General features: G+C 37.1%; 1 long non-coding RNA gene across 1 annotated transcript in view; it reads right to left on the reverse strand.

The window, feature by feature from the left end:
* LOC143643372 (uncharacterized) overlaps positions 1-10171 on the reverse strand; it is a 35941-nt gene extending 25770 nt beyond the window's left edge. The window contains exon 1 of the long non-coding RNA XR_013156242.1: positions 9620-10171. This is a non-coding gene — a long non-coding RNA (uncharacterized LOC143643372). The remainder of the gene's footprint in view (positions 1-9619) is intronic.
* Between the last annotated feature and the right edge of the window lie 16451 nt (positions 10172-26622).

A 26622-nucleotide genomic window follows, 5' to 3' on the forward strand; every position in this document is an offset into this window, starting at 1 on the left:
TAGCAGTGTTTGAGAGATTCACTTGATACACATCATTGACAACACTTCATATTTTCTTTTTTTTTAAACTTAGTTATTCTTGTGTGTTTTCAATCTTATTACATTATGGTTTTAATTTCCATTTCCCAGATGACTAATAAAGTTGGACCATGTTTTCATACAATTGTTGGCCATTTTTGTATCTTCTTTTGTGAAGGGGTCTGTTCAAGTTTTTTGCCTATTTCGTAATTGGGTTGTCTGTCTTCTCTATTTCGATTCTTAGGAATTTTTTGGAATACTTTATATTTTGTGAATGACTCTTTTTATGGATATATACATTGCAAATATCTTCTCTCACATGTAACTTCTCTTTTCATTTTCTTTTTTTTTTTTTTTTTAAGGGAAGGAAAGACAGAGAGAAGGAAGGAAGGATGGAAGGAAGGAAGGGAGGAAGAAAGGGAAACATCTTTAAACATTTTCTTGTTTTATTGTATTTTTGTTTGTTTGTTACATGGGCTGGGGCCGGGAATCGAACCGAGGTCCTCCGGCATAGCAGGCAAGCACTTTGCCCGCTGAGCCACCGCGGCCCGCCCTCTTTTCATTTTCTTAATGGTGTCTTTTAATGAACAGAAGTTCTTAATTTTAATCAACACTAATTATAGAGTTTTTCCTTTATGACCAATACTTTTTACCTTATGACCAAAACTTCACTTCTGCCAGGGTCATGAAGATATTTTCCCATATTAACCTCTAGAAGCATTTATTTTGTACTGTTAGCATTTAAGTCTTTCACATGCCAAGAACTGATTTTATGTGTGTGTGTGTGTGTCTGTGATGTTAGATATACTAAAATTTCAATTTTTTTCCATATGGACAACCAAACAAACCTGCAATACTTTTGAAAAGGCAGTTCTATATTACACTATATTGCAATTTACACCTTTGTAGTAAACCAAGTGACCTTGTATGTGTGAACATGTTTCTGAACTCTTATTTTGTTTCATTCATCTACTGGTCTACACTTCTGCTAATATCATGCTGTCTTAATCACTGAAACTTCATAATAGGACTTTATATCTAGTAGTATAATTCCTTCAACTTTTACTTCTTTGAGATTTTATTGGATGTTTTGGGCTCTTGGCACTTCCCTATGTTTTTAGAATCAGCTTTATCAATTTCAAAACCCTTTTGAAGGAGACATTTTAATTGAGACTATCTTGAATCCATAGATCAATATGGGGAGAAATGAAATCTTTACAAATGTTGAGTCATCTAATCCTTAGACATGTTTTAAACCTCCATTTATTTAGGTTTTCCTTATTTCCTCTTGGTAATGTGTTTTTGCTTTCCCTGTAGAGGTCTTGTACATCTTTCAATAGACTTATTCCTAGAGTATAGACACTTTTTGAATACTATGGCAAATACTAAATTTTTGACATAATATTTCTTAATTGCTTGTTGCCATCATACTAAAATACAATCGACTTTTATGTTGCCTTGTGCATTAGTTTGCTAAAGCTGCTGGAATGCAACATACCAGAAATGGAATGGCTTTTAAAAAGGGAATTTATTAAGTTGCAAGTTTATAGTTCTAAGGCTGTAAAAATATCCAAATTAAGGCACCAACAAGAGGTTAACTTCAATCAAGAAGGGCTGATACCATCTGGAACACCTCTGTCAGCTGGGAAGGCATGTGGCTGACATCTGCTGGCGTCTTTGGCTTCTGGAAGCCTCTGTCAGCTGGAAAGATACATGGTGACATTTGCTAGCTTTCTCTCCCAGCATCTCATTTCATAAAACTTTATTCTGCATCTCCAAAGGTCTCTGGCTGTGTGGGTTCTGAAAGGTTTTCCAAAATGGTTCCCTCTTTAAGGAATCCAGTAGGTGACCCCACCTTGAATAGATGGAGGCACATCTCTATAAAAACCACCTACTTCGCAGGTCCCACCCACAACTGTGTGGGTCACATCTCCATGGAAACAACTTAATAAAAAAGATTCCACCCAACAATACCGAATGAGGATTAAAGAACATGGCTTTTCTGGGGTACACTACAGTTTCAAACTGGCCTACCTGGTATCTAGCTTCCTTTCTAAACTAATTTATTAATTTTATTAGTCTATTTGTAGGTTCTTTTGGATTTTCTACATACTGTATTTGGAAATAGTGATAAATTTATTTCTATTTTTCCAATCCATATACTTTAGTTTATTGAGGAAGCCTATTTCAGATTGCCTAGAAATTGTAATAGCAATCATCTTTGTTTTATTCCTGATCTCAAGATAATTTTTTCTTCATTTCATCACCAAGCATGATGGTTGCTGTGCACTTTTTCCTTCTTGCAGGCATTTCAACCAGTAGGAACAGATCCAAACAGGAAGCAAGATTGTTCAAGTCTATATTTCACTCTTTGTGAGGCCTGATTTATTTCTTCTTTGCTGTACTCCAAGCTGTTTGTGATTAGGGCTCTCAACTAAAAACCTTGTATATTTAGCAGCATGTCCTTCTTGGAAGGACATGAACTCTAATTTTTTTTTTTTATCTCCCACCACCATGAAACTGCTGAAAACTGCCTAATTAGCTTTTCTCTCTTAACTGTGCCTTTTATTTGGCTTCTTGGCCTATTGCTCCCAGCAACTTCACTTTTTGGCAAATGCCTCAAGAGAGAAAAGCAACATGAAATATTGGCCTTACATCTATGGGTCTTTTTCTTCTCAAGTCCTGGCTTCCTTAGTTGCTCTGAACTTCAATTTTTGTCTCCTCAGCTTTTCAGCCAATATCACTTACAAATTGCCAAATGCCTTGAGGTCAAAAGCATGGGATTCCCTTTCCTTTGGGATCTTTGTCCCACAAAGTCCTGACTTAGTGGCCGCCAATGCTTTCAAACACAGATATCCTGCTTTTATAAATTATTCTCAGCAGGAAGGCACTCTGATATAAGCTATTACATGATGGCTGGAAGTGGAATTCTGTTGTTTAGTAAATTCTGTCTCAAAATATCTTTAGCCTAAACCTGTACAAACAATCTCTACTAAATATTCCATATTCCAGAAATTTTCCCAGGTTGAACTTGCGGCTGGTAATCAAATAGAACTGTGTGTGGAGTGGGGAGAGAAAAGTCTGTGAGAAGATCTAGGCATATGTTATATGTTATGGAATGAATCATGTCTCACACACAGACATGTTCAAGTCCTAAGCCCCAGCCCTGTAGATGTGAACACATTTGTAAACAGGATCTTTGACGATGTTTTTATTTAAGATGAAGGCAAACCTAATCCGGCTGGGCCTTAATTCTGTATGACTGGAGTCCTTAGAAGCAGAAGACATTTGCACACAGTAGCAGGAGACAGACATGCCGTGTGCCAGAGGCAGAGAATGAGTTATGGATTGACAGCAAGCCACCACCAGAAAACTGCAGACTTTGGAGAAAGCATTATCTTGCTGACACCTTGATTTTAGATTTCTTGGCTCAAAGACCATGAGATAATAAATTATTGTTGCCTAAGCCAACTAATCTGTGGTACTTCGGTACATCAAGCGCAGCTCTCTGTGTCCCTCGGACCTAGTGCTTATCATTGAAACTAATCTTTCTTCTAATATTGTCTATGAATCTGAATTAGTCTCCTAGAGAATTGGGTTAGCACGTGGATGAGTGTGAGCATGCTAACATGTGTATGTGGTGCAAGTTAAATTTTATTGCACATGCTTAGAATGCATTTCGGCAAGGTATGCCAGAAAGAAGCAGGCTAGGGAATATTCATTGAAAGGACTTGTTTGGGGGTGATGGCAGTCATCTGTTTGTCCAGGGTATGATCCATGGACTAACCAGAATTTTTTTCCACCAGGCAAATCATCCTGAAAGTTCAGCATATTTACTTAATATGATTGCCTTCAGCAAAATTTAGCACTTAGATCTGGTTCTAGTTTCAATTTTTATAATGTCATGGGTGCTACCTTGGAATTTTGTCCTCAGGTTATATATGCATGGGCAGGAATCACACATGTGCAGTGTGTTGCTCCTTTGTAATGATTGTTAGTCTCTGTGCATGTGCAAACACACAGGTCCTCCATCCCAAGGCCCAGGAGGATTTTAGCGTGGCAGACCTTGAGGGGGCCTATTTCTATACCCACATTTCCAGAATTTTCATCTCCTACCTGAGGAGCCACCCCTCTCTCCCAGGTGAACGTTGTCCCAAGTCTGAATGAGTCAGGTCAGAATAATTCCCCAGGGAGGAGGGGGCGGTGCGTGGTGAGGCTCCAGGACTAGCTGTATGAAGCTGTCATCTGTTCAAGCCCAGCTGAGTGAGCAGTTACAGTGGGAATAGGCATATTCTTTTCTTTTCTTTCTTTATTTTTAATAGTTTTTAAATTGTTTTTAAACATACCACTATACAAACATGAAAATTCTTACCATATGATCATTCCATTCTTGGTATATAATCAATAACTCACAATATCATCACAAAATTGTGTATTCATCACTCAGTCACCTCTCAGAACATTTGCATCAATCCAGAAAAGAAATAAAAAGAAAAAAAAAAAAATCATATATTCCATACCCCATCCCTCTCCCCCTCACTGTTCACCAGCGTTTCAATCTACTAAATTTATTTTAACATTTGTTCCCCCTATTATTTATTTATTTTTAATCCATATGTTTTACTCATCTGTCCATACTGCAGATAAAAGGAGCATCAGATACAAGCTTTTCACAATCACACACTCGCATTGCAAAAGCTATATACAATCATTTTCAAGAAACATGGCTACTGGAACATAGCTCTGCAGTCTCAGGTGGTTCCTTCCAGCCTCTCCATTACATCTTGACTAACAAGGTGATATCTATTTAAGCTAAAGAATAACCTCCAGGATAACCTCTCAACTCTGTTTGGAATCTCTCAGCCATTGACACTTTATTTTGTCTCATTTCACTCTCCCCCCTCCCCTTTTGGTCAAGAAGGTTTTTTCAATCCCTTGATGCTGAGTCCCAGCTCGTTGTAGGCTTTCTGTCCCACATTGCCAGGAAGGTCCACACCCCTGGGAGTCATGTCCCATGTGGAGAGGGGGAGGGCAATGAGTTTGCTTGTTGCGTTGGCTGAAAAAGAGAGAGAGAGGCCACATCTGAGCAACAAAAGAGGTTCTCTGGGGGTGACTCTTAGACCTATTTTTACGTAGGCTTAGCCTATTCTTTGTGGGGTTAAGTTTCATATGAACACATCCCAAGATTGAGGGCTCAGCCTATTGCTTTGGTTGTCCCCAGTGCTTGTGAGAATATCAGGAATTCTCTACTTGGGGAAGTTGAATTCTCCCCCTTTCTCACCAAGGGAATAGGCATTTTAAATCTGGAGTTTTTGAGATTTTCCTACCAATATAAATTACAGATATGTCTCTTTATTCTTTCAAATGTCTAGCAGGTAACTATGAATTAATTGTGCACACATAGAAGTATGTATGAGCATGCTTACACACTCTCTCTTTCTCTCTCTCTCACACACACACATACACACTCATCCCCTGAATTAAAATGGTAATTCTCAAAACTAATATATTTTAAACCCATAAGAAGGAAGAACAGTGTTTTTTCCACTGTACCGTAACTCACAAGACTATCTCTCTTATAGTGGAAGTTTTTTTTCTTTCTTTGTTTTTTTTTGGAAGCTGTATGGCAGAGGTCACATTTCAATATTTCTTCATGTGACTATCCCATTACTGCAGCACCATTTGTTGAATTTTATTTGGGGGTGTGTAGGAAATCCGTGGGCCGGGATTCAACCCCAAGTCTCCTCATGGCAGGCGAGTATTCCACCGTGGAACTACCTTTGTACCCATTTAGAAGAGTTTTTCATTCCAATTTTTATTGACAGCTATGTTAGTTCCATTCTGTCATTGTCTCCAAGTTCCACCCCCCTCTATTTCTAACATTCAAGGGCAATATGAAATATTTAGTGAGGGAAAATCTTTCTTCCCAGTCTTTGTAGGGGAAAGAGAGGAGAAGTAATTTCATTCACTTAGTTTTCCTGTTTGGAAACATTTCCTATTTGGAGTTCTTTCTCCTCAGGGAATTAAATAACCCTGACATCTCTCTTTTTTTCCTGATTTTGGAACTCTATTTTCCTAATTTTTGGGGGGCTTTGCCAACATATAAGTTCAACCAGGTTCAATATTACCTTTCTTGGATACACTGAACTATAAAATGATTAGGTCTCTGTTTTTCCTTCTTGGTGGAAATTATGGCAGAAGTGCAATCTCCTCTCTTCTGTAATCTAATGAAAGATGAAATTCTTGTAGGCTAAGTGAATGATGTATCGAGATATTCTATTTTTAGGAATAAGAGCTCCTCACTTTCTCCAAGAGATGCCCAAATAGTTCAAGTCTCAGTTTCTATTGCATGCTGCTGCTGCTGACCCCTACTCCCCTCGCACCCCCCATCTCAGAGTCTCTCATTGTATTGGATGGCTCTTTGGTCAATTTAGATGAACCTGGAACTATGGTTTTTTGAATTCTCTTACCGGTTAGGATTGGCCAAATAAGGAATTTGCACCAAATTAGGAAGTAGAAGGGAATCAGTAGTGTTATTCTATAAAGGTTTTTTTTTTTTTTTAAATATTTTCATTGAGAAATCTTCACACACATACATATATGTGGTGTATAATCAGTGGTTCACAATACCATCACATAGTTGTGTATTCATCACCATGATCATTTTTAGAACATTTGCATCACTCCAGAAAAAGAAATAAAAAGAAAAAAGTAAATCTCATACATCCTGTACCATTTACTCCTCCCTCTCACTGACTACCAGTATTTCTAGCTACCCATTTTTTTAAATCCTTTATCCCATTATTTAGTTATTTTTATCCTTATTTCTCCTCATCTCCATTCCCTGGATAAAAGGAGCATCAGACACAAGATTTTCATAATCGCATGGTCACATTGTAAAAGCTGTATCATTATATGATTGTCTTCAAGAATCAAAGCTACTGGAACACAGCTCAACAGTTTCAGGTACTTCCCTCCATCCACTCCAATGCACCATAAACTAAAAAAGGATATCTATATAATGCATTAGAATAACCTCCAGATAACCTCTCAACTCTGTTTGAAATCTCTCAGCCACTGAAGCTTTATTTTTTCTCATTTCTTTGTTCTCCCTTTTGGTCAAGAAAGCTTTCTCAATCCCATGATACCAGGTCCTGGCTCATCCTGGGAGTCCTGTCCCACATTGCCAGGGAGATTTACACCCCTGGAAGTCATGTCCTATGTAGTGGAGAGGGCAGTGAGTTCACCTGCCAAGTTGGCCTAGAGAGAGATGCCACATTTGAGTACCCCCATATCTCTGGGGGTAACTTTTAAGCATAATTATTAAATTCTCTGAGGTTTTTGTAGACAGCTGAGGAGGTGCCTGGTGTGTTCTAGATTGTCTTCCTTCTCTTCTACTTCAGATCCAACTATTCTTCTTCCGTACTGATGGCACAATTGATCAGCAATATTCTAGGCTCATGGAGTACTTGAAGCAGACTCGGAGAGGCGTTTTCACCCAGAGGTAACAGTTTCCCGTAGCCCTCTCTATAAGCATCCCCTTTGTCATCCTACTTGGTTGGCTGATGCACTTGGCTTCTCAGTTCCCCTGACGAAACAACCTGTCTATTTGTTCCTATGCTTTTAAAGGATTGGTTAGTAACTTTTCTTCTAATCCTCTAACTCCCAGTCCAGACCTTCACTTTCTTACCTACCTGCACATTATTTTTTTCTTTAATTAATTTATTTTTTTATTTTCTGTTTGAGCAGGCACCGGGACTCAAACCCAGGTCTCCAGCATGCCAGGCGAGAACTCTGCCTGCTGAGCCACCGTGGCCCGCTGGGTTCCTCCACATTATTAAAGTCTAATTCCTGTTAAACTTCCTATCCTCTATCACTTACAGAGGCCCCACTTTCATCACTATTTTGTGGCTGATACTCTCAAAATATGCCAAAAATATTTCTCTTTCCAGTTTATTTTATCCTCACTATTCGTCTCTCTTCTAAGTTCATGGATTTACCATACATCTCCATATGCTTATTCCTTTCTTTATCAGTGAGAGTTGCTTCTTTTTAACAGTTCATGTACTAAGTACATAGTAGGCATTCCAATGCATTCTAATGCTTGTAAATAAATTGTTGTTCCATTATTCAGTGATGCTTTTTGTACATACTGAGTTAAATCTCAAGTTGACAATTAATTCATTCTGCTTGCATTAGTATATAGATATTAGATTTGAAAGATTCATATATATCATGATAAAGTCGCTGACCTGACATATAGTCAGTGAGAAGTCATATGTAAACCCCCAAATTCCAGCAAGTTTGAAAATTAGATTGAAATGAAGTTTGATGCAATAGTGATGGCACATGGAAGAGAAATGCTTTTTTTAGAACATAGACCCAAACAATAGCAAATTGGTTGTATTATCCATGTCAGCTCTAGCTCAATAGGGGCTGCTTGTAGCTTTCATTTGGAAAGAGGCTTAAGGCCATTTTGGGCCTAGCAAGAGAGTGCTATGATTAGCGTTATGTGCATAAGCATGAGATGGAGTCATATATTAACTTATATTTGCTAACTCTAATATTAAAGAATAAAAGTTTGTATTACAGATATTCCAAGGGATCCCCAGTTCTAATAAAGACAGAGAGATATTTTACAGGAAGATCTCAAGAGTGGAGAAGAGCAGTCCTTCTAGCAGAGCACAATTTTAAAAACTGTTTCTTGAGGCCATCCTATTCTTTGCTTTAATTTACCAGTCTTTCATCTTAATTCTTTCAAGTAGATTCCCTTATAGGGTAGAAAATGAAACCATCAACTCCTGTGATCATCAATACCTTTGGCATTCTTAGCTCTCAGTTTAAATTAATAAAGAAGTAGACTTCTTTTGATTATCTGTCTCTTGTGAATTTCATTACTATGAGCCCATTCACCTGGGCTGTCCTGGTTAAACTGAGCAAATGAAAACTAGAGGCCAGACACGTGGACGACAGACCTGTGGTCCTGACAGCCCTGCCAAGGTAGGCCTTGGCTGAGACCACATTGTAACCCTTCTTCCTCCTTCCTCTCCTCCTCCTCCTCCTTCTCCTCCCTCCCTACTTCCTCCTCCTCCTCCTCCACCACCACCTCACCCTCCCCTTCTTTCTCTTCTTCCTATTACATACGGAATCAATAGGCCAGAAAACCACAGCTAGAATTTTCTCCTTTGAACCATAATTTAATTAATGTTGAATATTGCTATAAATGTTCTCTGTGATGTTTATTGGATTATTTGATGAACTAATTTTCTGCCTGAGATGGCTACCTGGTGATATGAGAGATTCATTTTGGCAAATTTCACAGATAAATAGGCAAAGTACAGATCTTCTGTTCTTTCTCTTTGTGACATTGGCACAAGCTATACGTCCAGTTTTATTCCTCCACAGGGAATTCTGGCCATCTTTGCTGTTGTGGCATCACATGGAAACAGAACCTAAATCGCCTTCTGTTTTGGTTTGCTAAAGCTGCTGGAATGCAGCATAGCAGAAATGTATTGGCTTTAAAAAAGGGACTTTATTAAGTTACAATTTATAGTTCTAAGGCCATAAAAATGTCCAAATTCAGGCATCAAGAGTAACATACCTTCTCTGAGGAAAGGCTGCTTGTATCTGGGATTCCTCCGTCACATGGGAAGGCACAGGGAGACATTTGCAGGTCCTTCTCTTCTGGATTCTGGTTTCAAAATGGCTCTTTCAGCCTCTATGGGTCCTTCTTGCTTCTCCCAGTGTATTTTCTTTCTTTGAGCTCTCTCCAAAATGTCTCTGCCTTTATCCTCTTATAAAGGACTCCAGCAAGAGGATTAAGACCACCTTGAATATGCTGGGTCATATTTCCATGGAAACAACAGAATAAAATATCCCACCCACAATAGCTTTGCACCTACAGGGATAGATTACAAGGACATAGGCTTTTCTGAGGTCCATAACAGAGTCAAACCAGCACACCTACTTTCCTGTCAGGCTTCCTCACGAGACCAGAACCAGTGCTGGGATGCTCTCCTTCCACACTCATGGACCACCTTTTTCTCTTGCCCTTATTACGTAATCCCTCAGAGTCCTGTGTACTCCTTCCACCTCAGGCTGATGTGACTGCATCTTCGGCTTTGGATGCGCTCTGTGTTTGGATGGGCAGTCTCCAAGGAGCATTTCATCAGCCTGTGCTGTACTCAGTGCTGCCAAAGGTAGGGCTCCTGCCAGTGATGTGTGCTTAGGCTAATGGTCTGTGGGCTTCTGGGAACAAAAGGCCAGGTCATGGAGGACAGCCATCCAAAATTGGCAGGGAGCAAGGCTATTTTTTTTTTTTTTTTTTTGCAAAATCATTAAGGAGAACATGAATCAAATAGAATCTCCAATGCTCTGGAAATGTAATTGTGTCTCCATTTATATCTCTAAAATAGGAAGAAATTGAAATATGTGGCTGGGATCTCAAATTCCCTAGTCTTTGACCTCCACAATCTCAAGAATAGAAGGAAGATGAGTATCAGGAAGAGTTAGGGTAAATGACTGTTTCTCACCCTAAAACTTTGGTTCCAAAGCCTGTATTCCAAACCAATGAAGAATAGGCCAATTTTTTCTTTAATATAGCAGTATGTTGTGAATTTAAAGTTGGTGATTTTTAGAGTTGTTGATTATTTCTCCCCTGAATCTTCTAATGGACATTTGAGAATTGAATTGGGACTACATTCATTGATCAGTCAATTAATCAATGAAATGTATAATGCATGTATAAATTCCTGGCATTATGCTAGACATCAAGGGGGATAGAGAATAGTAAAGCTAATACTTGTCTAGTGTTTACTTTGTGCCAAGCACTTTTCTAAGCACTTAATCTTCACAACAACACTGTGAAGTATGTACTATTACTACTCCCATTTTACGGATGAGGAAACTGAGTCTCAGTTGGGAGTCACAGAGCTAGGATTCATACCTAGGCATTATGACACCCTCCTCCCAGTTCTTAACCATTACGCTAATGCTGTCTCCCTACAGAAGAAGTAAGAGATATGAATTCTCCTTCAGGGATATAGCAAATGACAAAATATTAAATATATATAATGTCTTAAATGATTGCTACTACAACTAGCACACTACTTCAAAAACATGAGAGATTATGGACTGGGTGGAAATACACAAAGATGAAGAAACCAAGTGAAAGAGGACACATCTTGGAAATTGTACAGGATTTCAGTATTAGCATGAAGGTTAAAGTTTAGGAAGTAAGTGACATTTAGCATCCCTACTCCCACTAATTGACAGCAGCAGCCATTAAACTCTGTGACCTGAAAAATTTTGTCACACATCTGCAAATGCCAATTTGTTGAGAACAACTGAGTTACATGTACAATGGCTTAGAGAAGTGGTCCTCAAGTGCTCACCATCCCCTGCAGAGCTTGTTAAACCACTGACTGCTGGGACTCACCTCCAGAGTTTCTGATTCATTAGGTCTGGAGTGAGGCCCTAGATTTTGTAATTCTGACAAGTTCCTAGGTGATGTTGTTGCTACAAGGACTTCACTTTTGAGAACCACTGTCCTTGAAGCAGAAGCCTGCAGGACATAAGAGGAAGAATGAAGGTGTGGACTGAGGGCAGTAGAGGACAAAATGGAGAGGTAGAACAATTATGTAATCGTAATTTCAGTGATAACTTTTTTTCTGAACCACGTACTGTGCAGAGCACTTGACATGTATTAATATTTGTAATAGTAGATGCTATTATTATTCTAACTTTACAGCTCAGAAAACTAAGAAAATACTTATGGGAATTTTACAGGCCAGGTCAGATATATAGGAAGTAATGGATCTGGGATTTAAACCCTCATCCAGTCAATTCTAGGTGCAACCTCTAGCCAGTACTGCTGTTCCACAGCTCTGAGAAGGGTTTTGATGTAATGTTTTAGAAAGTCCGTAACTTTTAGAGGTTTTAATCGGTAATTTAGAAAGACAAATGTGATAGTTAGGGTAAATAAGTCTGGTAGTGTTGTGCATAGCCTAAATTATGAGGACAGCTCTCAGGGACAAATTCCAGGGACATAGCTTTGCATCCTATCTAATTTTCAAGGTAAATAATACCCCAAGTGATACCATTATGAATTTTATTAAGACTGGATTGTTTCATTTGCATATTTATCTGATCTTTCAAAACATAGATTTCAGAATTGGATCTGCTGCTTTTAATTAATTTACTTTTTAAAAATATCACTGAAATCTAAAAGTGGTAATAATTTTTTTCTGTTGAAAACTCTGATTGGTTTTCTTTTATTTTTTTGAAATGGCAAACCAAACCTGTATTAGACTTTTCTCACTGGCTGTTTTTAAAACTTAACTTTGTTTTCAGTGTCCTACAGTTTCACTAAGATATGTCTAGGTGTCAATTTATTTTTGCTTATTCTGTTTTGTTCTGAGTTGTCATCTTTCTGGAAAATTATTTCTTAATATTTATTTAAATATTACTTCTTTCTCATACTATTATTTCTTCCTAGAATTCTGATTCGAGTATTGTGATGGTTAAGTTAACATGTCAACTTGACCAGTTTATGGTGTCCAGTTGTTTGATCAAGCAAGCACTGGCCTGTTATTGTGAGGATATTTCATGCACTTAAATCATCACTCAGTTGATTACATCTATGGCTGATTATTTCTAAAATCAATTGAGGAGATTGATTTCAACAATGAGAGAAGTCTCGTTCAATCGGTTGAGGGAATTAAAAGGAAAAGTGATGATTTCAGCAGTTGGAAGACAAATTTTCCATCTCTACTTCAGCCAGTCAGCTTCTGTTGGAATTCATTGATAACCTTCACTGGAGTTCACAGGTTGAGAACTGTCCTATTAGATTTGGACTTGTGCATCCCCACAGTCAGGGAACAGTTTTTATAAAAATCTCACAATACTTACAAATATCTCCTGATGGTTTTGTTTCCCCAGAGAACACTGAGTAATGTAGGTTGTTGGAACTTCTCATTCCATCCTTCAATTTTGTTAATGTCTCTTTTACAATTTCAATGTCTCTGAAATGTTCTGGGTAATTGTTTGAACTATTTTCATTTCATTAAGTCTCTCTTCACCTCCTTCTAATCTGCTATTTAATTCATTCATTATTTAGCTCATTTTATTTTTGTCTTTTAAAATTTCAAATATTTTTTCTTCATATTTTTTCACAGTCTCTTGTTTCTTGCTTGTATTCAGTTCTCATTCCTTAAAACATCATTCTTATTTTATATCCAGCATCTCATTATTTTTGTCTGAAGTTTTTTTTCTATCTGATTCTACAATCTATTATTTTTTCTGTCTCTCACTCATAGTTCTTTGTTTACTTGTATATTTGCAAATTTTTTACTTTAGCTCACATTCTTTGGTCCATTCCCAAGAGAATTCTTTCAGGTCATGTAAAAATTGCATTCCTTCAGACAGAATTTTAATTTGCTTCCTCTCATCACTTAGGGGCACTAAAATCTAGGAGTACTTTATATTAAAATTTCTACTTGAATGCTTTTGGACCACACAGGAAGTTTGAAATTGGGCCAAAAACCTGTGTTATGGCTGAGTTATAATTCAAGCTTCTTATGAGAGATTTTTTTTTTATCCCTTGCATTCGGTGCCAAGATGAAAAGAGGGAAAGAAACTTTTCTGATATGATCTCAGCTTTTATGGTGGCCTACAATTAGACCTTCTTAGAATGTTGATTTTCTTTTGTGCCCTATGCAGTCTTCAAAATATAAGTTCAAGTTCATCAGAGTTCAGCAGATTTCCTAAGGTGAAGGCTGACTTCTGTATTTGTTTGCTTCCTGCTTTCCCACTTTGTTTGTCATTTAAACATATTGCATGCTTTCCTTTCAGTCTAGTGATACATTTAGAATGTTCTAAATAAATAAGTACATATTTATATCAATGTCTTTAACTGTGTCTGTGTCTAACTACCTAAACATTTTAGTTATTTTCATCAAGGAAGTTGTTCAGGGTATCTGATTATCTAGTCTGGTATATTGTAGAAAGTTGAAGTCTCAAGTTGAATTGAAAATGTGTTGCAAATTATACTGACAAGAAAAGGAGAAAAAGCAGCCATTTTCATTGAAAGTAAAAATGATAAATGAACTCCCTGAGGACAGGAGCAATATATTTTTCCCTGTCTTTGGCACTTCATACTATGCCTAAGACATCATAAGAGGTTCATAAATAATGAATGAATAAAATAAGTATATATAAGTATATATATATATATATATATATATATATATATATATATATATATTGCACTGGAGATTTACAAAGGTTTGATTAGTATGACTTATTATGAAAAGCATTTGAATAAATGCTTGGCTGACTCCTAAATATTCAAATACCTATTTATATATGTATTACATATAATATTATATTATATAGTTATATATTATATATTATACTTATTATACCTGCGTATTATGTATATAAGTAGTACTTACATAGTCATAGCAAATTTCTAATCAGTTATCAGGCAGCACCTATTAACAGTCAGGAGTATACTATAGCAACTTTGATTAGCTCTAACCCATTTCACATTCTGCATCTATGTGTGGCTTCTAACTTTAGACAGTGATTCATTTAACTGCACAGGGCTTTTCTGTGTGACTTTCCCTTGGCTCTGTGTCTGTGCACTGATAGGAGGGCATTCTGATGAACATAAAATGACATAAAATGGCTGAATGGAGTAGAACAAGGAAAGGAGATTCCCTACCAGTGGTGTTCTCCTTACAGCTAGAGAGCTGTTTAAAACTTTGTAGGAAAGAGATATATGGAAACACTAAGACTCTCAAAGTTTATCAGGTCAGAGCTAATTCTGATTTTCCCACTGACAATCTGTGGTATAATTAGCTAACTAAAAATATATATTGCTTTGAGATCAGGAACTGCATTGTCTCTATTAAAAGGATTTATCAAGTTTAGAGACAGACATTGGAATTAAACAAAACTAATTCTAAATCCTGGCTTTGTTACTTATCTTTTTATTGGCAAACAAGTTACTTACCTTTTCTATTTCATCTGGGAAATGCAAGTAATAATATCTATCTAACAAGATTGTTTTAACATTTAAAAGAGATCATATAAAATCATTAGCACAGGCCCATGCACCCCACAGCCACATCATCCCCACTGCTAGGTGCCCCAGCTCACAGGCACCAGTGTAGCATCCCCAACTTGCACCTATACCTGGACTGCAACACATCACTGGACTGCTGTGCCCCAGCCCACACCCTGCATCCTGCTCCACATCCATCCCACAAATACAAGGCTTTATATTACTGAAGGAAATCAGTTTCCATAGAAAACCAATCAAGATATTTGCATGCTGTGAAGACAACAGAAGGTCACTAAGCACATCATGATGCAGACAGATATAGCTCAGCCTAACAACCAAATTAAAACACCAGAGGAGACACAGATTTGGAACAACTAATTAAAGATGTTCATATAACTCTACTAAATAAAATAAATGGGATGGCTAATGACATAAAGGAGATCAACAAGACACTAAAAGAACATAAAGAGGAATTTGAAAGAATAAATAGAAAAATAGCAGATACACAGAGATTAAAGATACTGTAGACCAAATAAAAAACATAGAGATACACAACAGCAGATTTGAAGAGGCAGAAGAAAGAATAAGTGAACTAGAGGACAGGATGACTGATTTTGAACATTCAAAATAGCAATGGCATAAAAGATGGAAATATTTGAATTGGATCTCAGGGAAATGACAGAAAAACATAGCACACAAATATAAGAATCACTGGTGTCCCAGAAGAAGAGAAGAGTAGAGAGCTAGGAAGATTAGTTGAGAATGTAATGGGGGACATTTTTCAAACCCTTATAAAGGACATAAATATGCAAGTTAAAGAAGCTCAATGAACTCCAAATAGAATAAATCCAAATAAGCCTTCCCCAAGACACCTACTAATCCATCTGTCAAATGTTGAAGAGAAGCAGAAAACCCTTAAAGTGGCATGAGAAAAACAATCTACTACATACAAGGATAACCACATAAGACTGAGTTCAGACTACTCAACTGGCACTATGGGGGTGAGAAGGCAGTGGTATCATATATTTAAGATCCTGAAAGAGAAAGACTTCCAGCTAAGTGTTCTGTACACAACCAAATTGTCCCTCAAAACAGACAAACAAATCCTGAAAGGATTTGTCAATAAGAGATCAGCCCTACAAGAAATACTAAATTCACTGGAGTTCTGCCTGTTGAAAAAAAAGTTAGGAGTAGGAGTTCTGGACAAAGGCACGGAAATGAAGAGTACCAGTAATGGTAACTTAAAGGATAAAAAGAGAGAGAAGGAAAAGAATATATACATTTGACAAGTAAAATCTAAAAGATAAGATGGTGGATTCAAGAAACACCTTTTCAGTAATAACTTTGAATGTTAACAGACTAAACTTACCAATTAAAAGATACAGATTTGCAGAATGGATTAAGAAATTTAATCCAGCTATATACTGCTTACAAGAGACTCATCTTAGACACAAGGATACAAATAGATTAAAAGTGAAAGGATGGAAAAAGATGTTCCATGCAAGTTGTAACCAAAAAAAAAAAGCAGGAGTAGCTATACTAATATTAGACAAAATAGACTTTAAATGTAAAGACATCATAAGAGACAAAAAAGGACATTATATATTAATAAAAGGGACAATTCATCAAGAAGAAATAAGAATCATAAATGTTTATGCTCCCAATCAAGGAGCTACAAAGTACATGAGACCAACATTGGCAAAACTGAAGGGAGCAATAGAAGTTTCAACAATCTCCCCAATGAACATAGATACAAAAATTCTCAACAAAATATAGGCTATTGAATCCAACAACACATTAAAAGAATAATACACCACGACGAAGTGGGGTTTATACCAGGAATGCAAGGATGGTTCAACACGAGAAATCAATTAATGTAATACAGCATATTAACAAATTGAAAGGGAAAAAAATCACATGATCATCTTGATTGATACCGAAAAAGCATTTGACAAAACTAACATCTTTTTCTAATAGAAACACTTCAAAAGATAGGAAACAAAGGTAACTTCCTCAATATGATAAAGGGCATATATGAAAAACCAATTGCCAACATTGTACTCAATGGGGAAGGACTGAAAAAGCTCCCTAGCCAAAGCTACTTTCTAGCTAAAGCAGTCAGGCAGGAAAAAGAAACAAAAGGCCTCCAAATTGGAAAAGAAGAAGTAAAACTTTCATTATTTGCAGATGACATGATACTATAGTTGGGAAATCCAGAGAAACCTACAAGAAAGTTACTTGAGCTAATAAAAAAGTTCATCAAGGTGGCAGGATATAAAATTAATGTGCAAAAATCAGTAACATTCCCGGTGCCTGCCCATGCAAAAAAAAAAAAAAAAATCAGTAACATTTCTATGCACAAGCAATGACCTAAACGAGGAATCAGTTAAGGGAAAAAATCCATTCTAAATAGCAACTAAAAGAATCAAGTACTAAGAATGAACTTAACTAGGGACATAAAGGATCTGTACATGGGAAACTATATGGCATTGTTAAAATAAATCAAAGAAGATCTGAACAGGTGGAAAGACATTCCTTGCTCATGGATATGAAGGCTAAATGTAGTTAAGATGTCAATTCTACCCAAATTGATTTACAGATTCAAAGCAGTACCAGTCAAAATTCCAACAACCTACTTTGTAGATTTAGAAAAGCTAGTTAGCAAATTTATCTGGAAGGGAAAGAGACCCTGAGTAGCTAAAAGCATCCTAAAAAAGAAGAACCAAGTGGGAGGATTAACGTTTCTTGACTTTAAAACTTATTATATGGTGGTGCAATGGTGGCTCAGTGGCACAATTCTTGCCTGCCATGCTAGAGACCTGGGTTCAATTCTCAGAGCCTGCCCATGCAAAACAAAGAAACAAAGAAGCAAACAAAACACCTTATCATAAAGCCACAGTGGTCAAAACAACATGGTACTGGTACAAAGATAGAAATATTGACCAATGGAATTGACTCAAGAGTGCAGAAATAGACCAGCAAATCTATTGCCAACTGTTTTTTGACAAAACCCCCAAATCCACTGAACTGGGAAAAAATAGTCTTCAATAAATGAGCATGGGAGAACTTGATATCAATAACCAAAAGAATGAAGACCTTACCTTACACCCTATACAAAAATCAACTCAAAGTGGATCAAGCACCTAAATATAAGAACTAGAACCATAAACCTTCTAGAAAGAAATGTAGGGAAACATCTTCAAGACCTATTAATAGAAGGCAGCTTCCTAAACTTTGCACCCAAAGTACAAGCAACAAAAGAAAAAATAGATAAATGGGACAAAGGCTTGATATCCTGACATAAAGGAATCATACAACTCAACAACAAAAGAACAAAAAACCCAATTATAAAATGGGCTAAAGATATGAATAGCATTTTCTGAAGAGCAAATACAGATGTATCAAAAGCACATGAAGAGAAGCTCATTTTCATTAGCTATAAGGGAAATGCAGACCAAGACTATAATGAGATAACACCTCACATTTATAATCACTGCTATTAAACAGGAACCTACAAACGTTGGAGAGGATGTAAAAAAATTGGGACACTTATGCACTGCTGGTGAGAATATATAATTGACAACCCCTATGGAAAAAGTTTGGTAGTTTCTTCAGAAACTAAATGTTGAGCTGCCCTATGACCCAGCAGTAGCACTACTTGGTATATATCCAGAAGAGCTGAAAGCAGTGACATAAACAGACATTTTCACACCAATGTTCATAGCAGCATTATTCACAATCACCAAAAGGTGGAAATAAACCAAATGTCCATCAACAGATGCATGAATTGGGTGTGCACAGGTGGTTCAGTGGTAGAATGCTTGCCTTCCATGCAGGAGACCCAGACTCGATTCCTGGACCATGCATCAAAAACAAAAATACAAAAAAACAAAACAAAACAGATGAGTGATTAATAAAATGTGGTATATACATATGATGGAATATTATGCTGCAGTAAAAAGAAATGACATACTGAAGCACATGACAAGCTGAGTGCAATTAGCCAGGCACAAAGGGATAAATACTGTATGATTCCACTTTTATGATGATGATAAAGGTGAAATCGAGGCTTATAATACAGAATATAGGGTACTTAGAGATACATAGAAGCTAGAGATGGATGAACTGAGGTTGAACTCAGATATAAAGGAATAGATAGAAGCAAAGTAGTTCTTTAGTGGGTCTGTAAGTAATATTACCATATTGAAGGTGAACATGAAAGAAAGGTGTTATATAGACTCCTTTGTATAAACTCTATGTGTCTCACTGATTAACACTAAAATATAAATAAGTTCTTGCAAGAACTACTTCAAAGGTATGATTCATGTATGAAGAGTGTTTAAGTCCAGGGTACAGGGGGAAAACTGCTATTGCATGCTATGGGCTCTGTTTAAAAGGAAAATATCAGCACTACTATTGCAACAGCAGAAGTAAATAATGGGGGGAGGGACAAGAGTTAAGAGGAGGTTTAGATTGCCTATTTGGTGAGGGTGTATTTATTCGTTATCTTTCTTTTGGGAGCAATAAAATTATCTAAAATTGAGAATGTTGATGGACTGTGGACTCTGGGCATTATGCATGATGCCTAATGAATGCAAGTGGCTGAAGGATGCACTGACTGAGAAGTGGATTGGTGAATGATGGTGTATAAATATGATCGAGTATAGTGCTGCTAGAGAAAGGAACGAAGTCATGAGGCATGCAATGATGTGAATGAACCTGTGGGACATTTGGTGAGGCAAAATAAGTCAGAAATAAAAGAAAAAATATTGTATGGTCTCCTTTAGAAATAGCTTATAAGAAAACAGGGCCTAGTTTGTAAATCTCTTATAGCAGACACAGTTAGTCTGAAGTGGGTTATTATTTCTGGATTTTGGGAGGCTGTTTTATATTTGTATAACCTGGTGCTTAGAGATAAAAATAAAGCCAATCAGGTTGGTATTAAAGTAATTCAGAACACAGGAGTAAGAAAGATATTGTCTATATTTTAGAGCTGCACTCTCTGAGACCAAGGAAGAGAGGTTTGTTTTGTCCGGAACCTAGATGTTCTGTGGACATGGTCTGGCTCAGCCTGTCTAGATAGCTCATTTGAATGGTTGAAGCACAGGGAGCCCAGAATAAGAATGAGGGCCTTTAATCCTGTGTGGCTTGATGTAATACCTGGATACTTCCTAGAATATATTAAGCAGATAATCATGAAGTATTGGCAAAATTCCTTGAAGGATGAGAGAAAAAAATATGGAACTATTAAACTCTGCCATCAAGGAATCCCTGATACTGTATCAAACATGGGGTACACCCAAATCAATAGGCCAACCCCTTGATCTTGAGGTTTACTCTTGTGAAGCTTATGTAGGTAGCAGAGAAGCTTAGCCTACCTATAGGTATACCTAAGAGTTACTTCTGGACGACCTCTTTTGTTGCTCAGATGTGGCCTCACTCTCTCTAAGCCCAATTCTGTAAGTGAAATCATTGCCCTCCCCCCTACATGGGACATGACATCTAGGGGTGAAATTTTCCCTGGCGGTGTGGGAGATAACTCCCAGGAATGAGTCCAGCCCTGGCACCTTCAGATCAACAATTCCATCCTAACCAAAAGGAAGAAAAGGAGTATAACTAATAAAGTATCAGTGCCTGAGAGGGTTCAAATAGAGTTGAGAGGCTACTCTGGAGGTCACTCTTATGCAAGCTTCAGTTAGACTTGCCACCTATCATAACTTGCCAAACCGCAACCAAAACTATTCAAGCCAATCCTAAAGAGCACCTAGGGCAATATTTAAGATTCTATAAAGATTCCGTGCACTAGGGTAACTTTTCAGAAACTAACAACCTCCAAATTGGTGCCTGGACCAGATAAGTCCCAAAACCTAGAGGACCCAGACTCTCCAGAACATCAGCTAGTTCCATCTCCCTACCCCATATTATTGACAGTCCCTTCCAACATGAAAAAGTTAGAATGGCCATAGTCCAAATATCCCTAAAGAGTGGGATAGAAAGATCAAAGGTGATAGTGGAGTTATACAGAGAAGGTAGGGTTTAACAAACAAATATGATTGCTGAATCATTCAATTGATATTTCTTTTAGTTTCTGGTATCTTAGAGTAGCTAGAAATAAAAACCTAAAATTGTGGAATTGTAATCCATACCAAACTCTGAAATCTGTACTACCACTAATTGTCTTGCTGTGCTTTGCAATTTATTGCTTTTTTGTATATATGTTATTTTTCACCAAAAAAGAAAAGAATGTCAATTGTGATGATAAAAGACTATTTATTCCTTCTAGCCTCCTATATTCTGAAGCAGTTAGGAGGAAAAATCTGAGATAATGGTATGGTAGCCCATGACAAACTCTGGGATGTCTCCTGTAAGTACTTGCTGAAGAGTGCTTTGAAAATTATTGCTTTTTTCTTTCTTTGGTTTGTATATATGTTATATTATACAATAAAAAAATTTAAAAATTCATTAGCACAGTGACTCACACAGTATAAACATTAAAGCTGTGAGAAATTAGGTGAAACTCTGTCTAAACCACATGGTGTCCTCTATTACATGTGAATCTGTTTTTCCAGTTTAAACCTCAAGTATCTCTAGTAACTGATTGAATCAAATGGCATCAAGTATTTATGATGTTAAGAAACGCAATGCTCCAGGAGAAGGTATGGCTCCAAGAACTCACAGCACCATTTATCACTTCTGCCAGTTTGTTTCCTCTCTCTGGAGCACACTGATTACTTCTGGGACTGTTCAGTGGGTTGAAACACACAAGGTTCATACTTTGGGCTGGGGACATGATGGGTGTATTAGTTAGGGTTCTCTAGAGAAACAGAATCAACAGGAAATATTCATAAATATAAAATTTTTAAAAGTGTCTCACATAACCGTGGAACATGGAGTCCAAAATCTGTAGGGCAGGTTATGAAGCTGACGATTTTGATGGAGGGTCTGGATGAACTCCACAGGAGAGGGTCACCAGCCAAAACAGGAAGAGAGCATGTTTCTTCTGAATCCTCCTTAAAAAGGCTTCCAGTGATTAGATTAAGCATCACTCATTAAAGAAGACACTCACCTTGGCTGATTACAAATGGAATCAGCTGTGGATGTAGCCGATGTGATCGCGATTTAATTCTATGAAAAATCCTCACAGCAAAAGACAGCCCAGCACTTGTGCAACCAGAGAAACAGCTACCATCACCTGGCCAAATTGACACATGAACCTGGCCATGACAATGGGCAATGCATGAGAGCACTGCAACAAGAAACTGTGTACTGGTTTGAAACAGTTGTGCATCCCAGAAAAGCCATGTTTTTTAATGCTCCTACAGTATAGTTGTGTGGCATCTTCTTGATTAAGCTATTTCCATGGAAATATAACCCACCCAACCATGGGTAGGGTCTTTTAATTAGGTTATTTCCATAGAGATGTGTCTCCATCCATTGAAGATTGGGTTGTATATTGGAGTTCTTTAAGAGGGAAACATTTTTTTTTAAGTTTCAGAGCTGACACAGAGACCTTTGGAGATGCAGAAAGAAAATGCCCTTGGGGAAGTCGTTTGAAATGAGAAGCCAGGAGAGAAAGCTAGCAGACTTCACCATGTGCCTTTCCAGCTGACAGATAAACTTGAACATCATCAACCCTTTCTTGGGTTAAGGTATCTTTCTTTGGATGCCTTAGTTTAGACATTTTAAGATCTTAGAACTGTTAACTTGCAACTTAATAAATTCCCTTTGTAAAAACAAACAAAAAATCATTAGCACAGTGGCTCACATAGTATAAACAATAAAATTTAGTTATTAATGATTGTTATTATTTTTGTTCCTCTGGATGAAGCCTATTGCAGTCCTTGTTGCACATTAGGACAAAATAAATTTCCACAAATTAAATAATAAAGCCAATCATCTTTACTTGTTTGAGTGACTACCCACATTTCTTCTCTGCCTTTGGACTACACCATTAGGAGGGACAAGAATCAGAATAACTCTTTGAACAGTGAAATGAAAGCTATATAGAGATATATTCATTTTGCTAAAAGACTTTTAAAACAATTGTTCGGAGGAGGCACATGTTGGTTTCTTACCCCATCAAGAGTAGGGAAAGACCTCCAGCACCTGATTCCAGGTTTAACCTGAAACCAGCTGCCTCCATTCTGTCTACTTTGCCTTAGGAAAGCTTGTGTGCTTCCATTGAATAACAAGCTGGCGTGCAGCTCTGCTGCCACTGCAGCCACCACCCGCATAATCTCCCTCAAGGAGTACAATGTATGCTTGCCAACTTCCAAAAAGAGGTTAAAAATAAAGACCAAATTATCTTGAAAGCCTACTTTATGGCCTCGGTGAAGGTCTTTCCAACAATTTCCTTTGCTTGCTTGAGAACTCCCACCTTGCCTCCAACAATTCGGCTTGCACTCAGAAAGAAATACGGGATCCTAAAAGGAAAGCTCAGTAGACCTTCTGATCCAAGAGGATGTATAAAACTGTCATAGACTGTCAACTAGCAAGCACAGGAAAATTTCTTTGGCTAAAGTTAGAGAGGGATAGAGTTTTTGTGGTCAGAACACAAAACCATTAATGGAGTTACAAGATTTCTTTCAAAATCTACCACTCCTCCTCCCCCACATTTCCCACTTGATTTGCGACTTTAAGCTGATTGCTTAAATATTCTGAATTTCAAGTTTCTCCTCTGGAGATTGGAAGCAAGAATATTTTTTACAGAGACATTTTGGACTTCCTGCAAGATATATTTCCACACCATTTGTATTGCTTATTGCATTGTTTGGGTTTTGCTGCACTCACTTTCAGAACCTTCTACAAAACCCTAACATTGCAGGGTAATGGGTATAAAGTAAGCCATTAATCAGAAGGAGATCTTTAATAGTGTTATATAGAGTATAACATGGCATAGATGATTCTTCCCAATGGAGGAAATAGTTTTCAGCTTCATCTCCAATCATGAAATAATTCTTCTAACAGGAAGAATTAAATCCCATTGCTCTATTGGTATAGAAAGTGACACTCAGAATGCAGAACTAAGTGCTGTCAGAGCAGAAAAGAGGCAGGCAGACTTCACTCTTCTACCACCTAGCTAGGTGATTTGGATAAGTACTTAATTTTTTTAATCCTATTCTCTTATCTTTATATGCCTTATTGCACCGAGTAGGCCCTCTAATACAATGTTGTGAGAGCAGGCATTTTGCCTTGTTCCCAGTTTTAGGAAGAACGTTTTTTTTCATGATGTTTTTCATCAGGTTATGGCAGATCTTTCATACCTTTTGTTTCCAAAGACTGGGTGATAAATTTTATCAAATATGTTTTCTGCATCTGTTGACATAGTCATTTAGAGTTTTTCTTTTCTGTTTGTTTGTCAGTATGGTGAATTGCATTGATTGATTTTTTTTTTTTCATGGGCAGGCACCAGGAATTAAACCCGAGTTTCTAGCATGGCAGGTGAGAACTCTGCCTGCTGAGCCACCGTGGCCTGCCCTGTGTTGCTTAGTTTTGAGGGTTAAACCAACCTTGCATTTCTAGGATAAACTCCACTTAGTCATAACATATTATCTTTTTATATATTGGGTGATTTCATTTGTTACCATTTTGTTAAGGATGTTGGCATTTATGTTCATGAGGTATATTGATCTGTAGTTTTTTCTTCTTCTATTTTTTTTGGGGGGGAGGTTTGATATCAATGCAATGCTTTTATTTTCTGGAAAAATTTGTATAGATTGGTATTATTTCTTCCTTAAATGGTAGGATTCACCAGTCAAGCTTCTGCCTGATGTTTTCTTTGTAGAAAGATTATTAAATACAAATGCAATGTATTTTATAGACATAGTACTATTCAGGGATTCTATTTCATCTTTGATGAGCTTTGGAAATTTATATCTTTCAAAGAATTTTGCATTTCATCTAAGTGGTGAAATGTATGGGCATAAAGTTGCTTATAGTATTTCTTTATTATCCTTTTATATTCTCTAGATCTTTAATGATATTCTCTATTTCATTCCTAATATTGATGATTCTTCGATCTGTGCATTTTTAGGTTTTATCACATTGAAAATAGTTTTGAACATTATTCCTTCAAATATGTCTTATAATCAGATACATGTTAGACTGCTTAACATTATTTCATAGGTTTCTGATGCTTTGGTTTTTTTTTTCAGTCTTTCTTCTTTTTGTGTTTCATTTTGGATAGATTTATGCTATGTCTTTGGGTCCACTGATCATTTTATTCTTCTGAGTCTAGTAAGCTGATAACTTCCCCCTATATTTTTGAAATTTTAGATATTTTTAGAAGTTTTACTTGTATGGTATTTTATATCTTATATTTCTCTCTTCATTATGTTCATTTCCCCATATCTTCTTGAATATATGGAGCTTTTAACAATAATTCACATTTTTACAGCCATGTTTGCTAATTCCATCACCTCTGTCTTTTTTGTATCTGATGATATAGAGTGATTATTATTCTTGTTATGGGTCATTCTATTCATGCATTTTGGCATTTCTGTTCAATTCTGATTGGATGTCAGACACTGTGAGCTTTATGTCATTTGGTGTTGAGGGGTTTTTGCTTGTTTGTTTAGCATTCCATTAAATAGTGTGTTGCTTTCTTTTTGCATTCAGTTAAATGAATAGGGATCAGTTTGATTCTTTTGAAACTTGATCTCAAACTTTTTTAGTGTCTCTTCAGAATATAGTTTAGAATTTAGCTTCTGTACTAAGGTGATACCCTTCTGAAGGTTCTACTCAATGCTTTGTGGATTATGATATCCTTCCATTCTGGCTGTGAGAACACAAACTATTCCCAGCACTGTATGAAGAATTTTCAACTGCCTGCTTTCTGGTGATTCTTTCCATATTCCTGGTGAATTTCCTCTCATGGATGTGCATGTAAATATTCAGCTAAAGAGGCAAACATACTCTTTTGCTGGTGTCCAGAGCTCTCCTTCTATGCAGCTCTCTTCTTTCTAACACTGCACCCCTGAAATTTAGCCACCTTAGCCTATCCAAGTTTTAATTTTTCTTTTTTCACCTCAATGAAACCATAGGGCTCTTAGTTTTTCTTCCTCTACCTGTAATCTGGAAAGTGATTCCATTAGTAAGCTGGGGATTTGCAGGGCTTACTTATTTGTTTTACTTTTTTCAGGGATCATGTCACCCACTGCCAGTTGTCAAGTATCTGAAAACCATTGTTTCCTATATTTCATCCATGTCTTCAGATATTTAAGCTGGATGGCTGAATCTGTTTCCTTTATGCCAACATGGCCTTATGTCTGTTTTGCACATCCTACATTAAGCCCCGTCCAAAGTTGTTTTATCCTAAAATTTCCTAATTGATCCTTGTCTTCCATTCTACAGACACTATTGATGTGCTTTGTGCTGGGAATTATGGGAAGCACTGGGAATACAGGGTTGAATGAGAGCTAGTCATAACCCTGCAGAGTTACCTGAGCATAGGGGAGACAAATCTTGGACTATATGGGTACAATGTGCAGCCACCTGCTATCCTGACAGGATTAATAAAGTGTTATGGGAAACCAGAG

Source organism: Tamandua tetradactyla, chromosome 8 (genome assembly GCF_023851605.1).
Source record: "Tamandua tetradactyla isolate mTamTet1 chromosome 8, mTamTet1.pri, whole genome shotgun sequence".
NCBI classification, from domain to species: domain Eukaryota; kingdom Metazoa; phylum Chordata; class Mammalia; order Pilosa; family Myrmecophagidae; genus Tamandua; species Tamandua tetradactyla.